The sequence below is a fragment of the Opisthocomus hoazin genome, chromosome Z (assembly GCF_030867145.1).
Source record: "Opisthocomus hoazin isolate bOpiHoa1 chromosome Z, bOpiHoa1.hap1, whole genome shotgun sequence".
Lineage (NCBI taxonomy): Eukaryota > Metazoa > Chordata > Aves > Opisthocomiformes > Opisthocomidae > Opisthocomus > Opisthocomus hoazin.
Genome location: NC_134454.1, coordinates 22,050,882 through 22,056,881, shown reverse-complemented (window position 1 = coordinate 22,056,881; position 6,000 = coordinate 22,050,882). Strand labels below are relative to the sequence as shown.

Sequence of the window (6,000 nt, the reverse complement as noted above, 5' to 3'; positions counted from 1 at the left end):
TCAAAACTGAGTAATTATTTCTGTATTTCTTGTCTACTCAAAAGCATATATTGTGACTGTAACAGTAAATAAGTGGAAACGTCCTCCTGTTTTTTCTCTCTTTACCCCATCACCCCCCATTTAGAATATTTTTCCTTTCCTTTCTCTTTATCACTTGCCTCTGAAGATGTTTTCTTTTTTCAGCTTGTCAGTGATCAGAGCTTTTGATCAAAGTATTCTTGTAAACTATCCCATCACGAAGAAATATCTAAACAAAAGGTATAGCCATCACATAACAGTGAAATTATGCCACTAGGAAGAGAGATTGGTAGGATTTACAAATAACAAACTACATAAACGGAACCCTGGATCCATGATAGAAAATCTGACATAAAATTAAAACATATTTTTGTGCTTTTATGACTGTTTAAGAGATAATGTAGAATGCCGTCCTTGGTTAATGATTTCCCAGCATTAGTTAAATATTGGAGCAATGCAAAAGGTTTGTTTTGACAAAGATGAAACAACTTAGATCTTTCAGCAAAAGGTAAAACTTTTTCCCTGAAAGAATTTCTCTTGGATTCCAAAACATTATATTAAGCTATCCAGAGTTAAACCTGGCACATATCTCTCTGCTTTTCACTCTCTGTCACGATTAAAACACCTATCCACTTAGACTTATGCCATGTCTATGGCTTAGTAAATGTTACATTTCATACGGTGCATAGAAATTTTTGCAAATTAACCGTGTACAGATGTAAGTGTATCAGAAAAAGACAAATGTCTTCACTAGTTTTGTTGTGGTATATATGAACTGAGCATAGAGGGAAGTCTATATTGCTTGTGCATTTACACTTTTCATGTTTCCAGGGGTTGTAATTTCATTTTTATTTACTTAGTGAATTTTGATCTTATCTTTTATAACGAGTTTACTATAAGCCATGTGAAGGTAATTAGTTGGTTCTGCTTCTTATGAATACATCTTGTTTAATCTTAAAGTTTAGATGTACTTAACTTCATGTGTTTCAAACAGAACTCTGCACCAAAAAGACAAGCTAACTTATCTGTGGTGCTTTAATGATAATTCTCTAAAATTCATTTAAACTAAAGGGCAGTCTTCTGCTGTGAAATGAAAAGATATTTTGATTATAAGTCAAATCTCAAAACCAAAATAAAAATATGTGTTTCCGTTACAAAACAGCAACAGCAAACTTAGAGAGTGAAGCATCCCCAAGATCTTTCTAACTGATGGACTGTGTAAACTGTAGTCTGTAGAACTCCTTATCATATAAAATATCTTATCACACTACTTAGTGTTTCATATGAAAAAAAATAGCTGGTTTTGTTTACTTGTTAGGATCTGAAAACATGAAGTTAATTATGGCTTCCAAAGTCACATAGAATTCATTGTATTCTTCAGAGCCTTGAATTATAAAACAAAACACTGAACATTGTAAGCTTAATGTACGTTATTCTTGCACATGTACATGATTCATGCACATTAATTTTATAGAGGCTGTGTTGTGTATATGCATTCATTTTGAATATTTATATTCCAAATACTTCTAAGGGTTTTTTTACTATTTTAATTTCAATGAGAATTCAATGAATATTAAGAAGAATACAAATAGTAAAAGTCCCATTTGGATAGATTCTTCATTTTATATTTGATCTGGTTTTGTATATTAAAGGATTTTTCACACACAAAACTATGTATGTTCAAATGTCTGTTTGATTGTAATTGCAACTGAATGACTTAAGTGCTTGAACTCAGCCAGTAATTTATTTTTACATCCAAAAATCATTCTTGCAAGCAGCCAGCACTTGGAAATATTTATATGATAAATTATCTCAAGCATCATAAAGCCCCTTCTTGTAGTAATGCTTCTCATAGACATTTATTATTTAGAAATTTAACCAGCACATTCTGTTAGCAGTAATTTATGTTTGCCAATGAAAACTGAAAGGACAGTTTGACTTCATGACATTTAACTTGGTGAAGTAAAATGGCAATTTCATGTTCCCTATGTGATTACATAGTTTATGTAAGTCCAGCAAATACTGATCACATATGGGTCCATAAACAAAAGCAAGAAACAACTGCCGACTTGGAAGAACTTGGTCAATAACATGTGTCTTAGTAAAATATTACTGTACAATTAAGAACAAGAGTAACATTAATGCCTTTGTCTCTAAATCTGACATATTCCTCAAAATTCAGAAACTTTTACTATCACTGATAAATATTTTCTGGACTTTCTTGTTTATTTTAAATGTTAACATTTCTAACATAACTTTCCTGGAGTTGCACACATGTCAAATTATGAAAAAATGTGTGCCTTTTTCTTTTTTCTTTTTTCTCTTTTCTTTTTTCTTTTCTTTTCTTCTTTTCTTTTCTTTTCTTTTCTTTTCTTTTCTTTTCTTTTCTTTTCTTTTCTTTTCTTTTCTTTTCTTTTCTTTTCTTTTCTTTTCTTTTCTTTTCTTTTCTTTTCTTTTCTTTTCTTTTCTTTTCTTTTCTTTTCTTTTCTTTTCTTTTCTTTTCTTTTCTTTCCTTCTCTTTTCTTTCCTTCTCTTTTCTTTCCTTCTCTTTTCTTTCCTTCTCTTTTCTTTTCCCTTCCCTCTCCATTTTCCTTTTTTCTTTTTTTCTTTATTCTTGTTTTTCTTTATTCTTGTTTTTCTTTATTCTTTTTTCTCTTCTCTTCATTTTTCATATATTACCATAGAATATTATTTAATACAAAGACATAGAACCAGAGGGATGAAATAGACTTGTGTTATCTCATACAGTAAAACAGGGCTGCAGACTCTGAGTTTTATGTTGAGAGGTACATGAAAGATCACAACAGAAAGGATCTCCAGCCCTCAGGGTGCATCTGTCTAATCGAAAAGCACTTACTCATGCGTCTGACCTGCTGAGAAGACTAGATGGTCACCCTTGGTCAAAAACACCCAGCAGAAATGCTGAGCTTTGACATCAGTTGGTCTCTTATAGGAGACAGAAATTTATTACCTAATCAATGATAGAAAATAGCCTAAATCATACAATAGATAATTTTAAAGAAATTAATCTGGCACACACACACTCAGTTTTTTGCTGTTTTAAGGTTTTTTTTTTTGTACTCTCAAGGTCCATAAAGTGGCTAATGCTTCTGAACTTGGCCATATGTTCCTAAAAGTCTAAGAATAACCTACTCAATTATGTACTGTTATTTTGTGTGCAGCAGAAAATTTTTGTGAGAATTTTGAATTGTATAGACCAGAATTCATCTTGCAAGAACCTGTTAATTTTTAGTTTATAAGAATATTAATAGAAAGCAAAATGTAGCATCACTGCAACATGTTGTATTCACAGCTTTTCAGTTTAAATGATAAATTATACTTCAAAGGAGACAGAAAACATAGATAAGAAAAAATCTGTCAGCAAACAGGGTTTGCCTCTGAGTGAAAACAGATGAATTCTTTTTTCTTCATGGATATGTTTCTTACTTTTTTCCTCTGCTTGCTAGTTATCAGCTTCTGTCTGGGAACAATATGTCATGTGGTGAGAAAGGAGACCTACCAAGTGGAAGTGTTAGAGGCTATTTGCCGTTGACCATCTTTGACACACAACTTCCCAGTCACCCCTCTATTTGGTGCCAGATCTCATTTTAGCAAGAAGTCTGTCAGTTAATCTCAAGATATCAAAGAGGGCCAACAAACAAATGATGGGTAGCAGAGAGGATACTTTAAGTGTAGCATCAGCTATAGACTTTTTTGTCCTTTTTTCTTGAAAACTATGGTAAAAACCAGTGATTTTTTTTGGAGGAAACACTGTGGGGTTGAAAGTACAAGGGGAAGTAAATGTCTCTGGAAAGAGAAGACATGACTAAAATATTAACGTTGACTGTGTACCTCAGGTAAGTTATGATGGAGACACTAGGGATGGAGATTTAAAGAGCTAGGGAAATAATATAGTTTATGCAATTGAATATATGATCCATAGGATCTAGCAGAAGATCGAATTAAGTGCTTGGAAAGGGGTGTCTACAGGGAAGTAGCAGTATAATACCCTGACCAGTGGAAATAACTAGCAACAAAATGAAAAACATATTGACTTTCTAGACTAGAGAACAGAATCAAGAATACTATAAACCATTATATGGTTTAACAGGGGAACATAAAATGAACTAGTTCTAGCAAAAGAGGAAGAAATTATCAGTACGAGCAAAACCTAAGGGCTAATGAAGAAATGAAAGGAAAGATTAAAGTCATATCAATGGAAGGAAGAACACAGAGGTGGAAAAAGCAGATCTATGTGATCAGAGAAGTGGGTCTACATGGCAGAAGTATGTGCTGTCTGATAGTAGCTACTGTACAAAATATGAGCAGAAGGCTGAAAAGCTCTGTGATAAATATGATTTATTTTTTGTTGCCATTATAACAACACAAATAACACCACCATACTCCCATTTGAATGTATGAAGACTGAATACCTCAGAATCGAGAAACTACTCAATGTTAAGGTGATCTTTGGAATAGCTCAAGGACTATAATACAAGATTCAGGCAGTAAAATTGATAATATCAACACTTCACTGTACACATCTATGTTTCGTCCAAATTTTGTGTACCATGTGCCATTCCAACCTTCCTTGTATCAGAAATAGTGTACTAGAACAGAGAAAGTGGTTATGAGAGAGGTAATGTATATTATCATGTCAATGATGCCAAAGTAAGGTAGAAAGGTGGAATTTTTTATTCTGGGAAAGAAGTAATTAGACAATTTTAGTATTACATTAATGTCTGAAATTATTAGCTGCATTTAGGAGATGGAACTGGGAAGAGTTTGTTCTCCTTATTGATATCTGTTTAGACTGATATTTCACTGAGGATAGACAAATGATTGAAATATCTGTATACATATGTGAGGATTGTAGGCAACAAAGGAATAAGAAGAGAACAATCAGTGAAACTATTTAATAACTGGAATCAGATCAAGTAGCACAGGAAGTAGAGGCAGGAGAGGTGACATGGCTTTGTAAGAAGACATGAGATGACTGAAAAAGAGGACTGGATTTCTTTTTTTTCTTTTGTATTTAACCCCTCGACCAATGCAAGATTTTGCTGTAAGCCTCTTGAGATCAACAGTATCAGAGAGAGCAGCAGTAATAGTATTCAGTATTTATATAAATGGAGGATACTTTATCACTCATGCTCTCGACTGTGATTGTAGGTGTTTAAGTGACATTCATGAAGATCTTATGACTGATACTGATATGTAATTGCTCTGTCTATCAGCACAAATTATTGTTTTGTCTAGTGCAGTTGGTACTGTCACTTGGAATGTTATATGAATACTTAATGTATCCTTGGCCAAAAAACTCCCCACAGTCCTGCAATGACTACCTTCTGTTCTTTCTGAGACTTTAAAGTCTGCTGAAAAGACCTGCTTTCAGGCACAGTTGCGGTTTTCAAAGTCTGTATCTTGGTCGTTTTGATAGAAGTGAGACTAGGCGACCTTCAGACAATGAGTAGAGAGCTTGTATGTCCTCGTATACCCTTATCTTATATGTCAGTATTGTGAATGCATATGCCAGCAAGTATTCATATTTAATCTTAAATGAGTTTTTCACAGAAGTAGTAATGGATAAAAATAAATTTCTAAAACGTATAGAGTTCTGAAAATCTTTGCAAAAGTAGTTTTTTTCTTTAAAACATATTTTCAACCCACAGAAATCACTCGTCATCATATATGTTAAATTCACTGAAACATACAAAACTGGTAACATTGTACTTTCTAGTGATAAGAAGAATGATAATTTCTTGAGCTTTCTTAAAGCACGCCTCTGCAGGGAAGATATATTATCTGACTGGCTTTGTAAGATTTCTGATTCTAGAAGCCAATAATAAATTTGCCACAAGCAGTGCAGTTTAGAAGCATCAACCACCAAATGCTCTGCTTTTGCTAAGAAGTTTAGGAAAACCATAGCTGTCATAGTAAGTCTCCTGCTTTTTCTCTGAAAGTTCTGCCATGAATTGCAAA

At 33.2% G+C, this 6,000-nt stretch overlaps 1 long non-coding RNA gene across 3 annotated transcripts in view; it reads left to right on the top strand.

Annotated features, from left to right (window-relative positions):
* The first annotated feature begins 483 nt into the window (after positions 1–483).
* LOC142365752 (uncharacterized) overlaps positions 484–6,000 on the top strand; it is a 47,063-nt gene continuing 41,546 nt past the window's right edge. For 2 of the 3 annotated variants that reach the window (XR_012766622.1, XR_012766620.1), the window contains exon 1: positions 493–526. This is a non-coding gene — a long non-coding RNA (uncharacterized LOC142365752). Of the gene's footprint in view, positions 527–6,000 lie in introns of all 3 variants that reach the window. The other variant, XR_012766621.1, reaches the window with a different exon arrangement.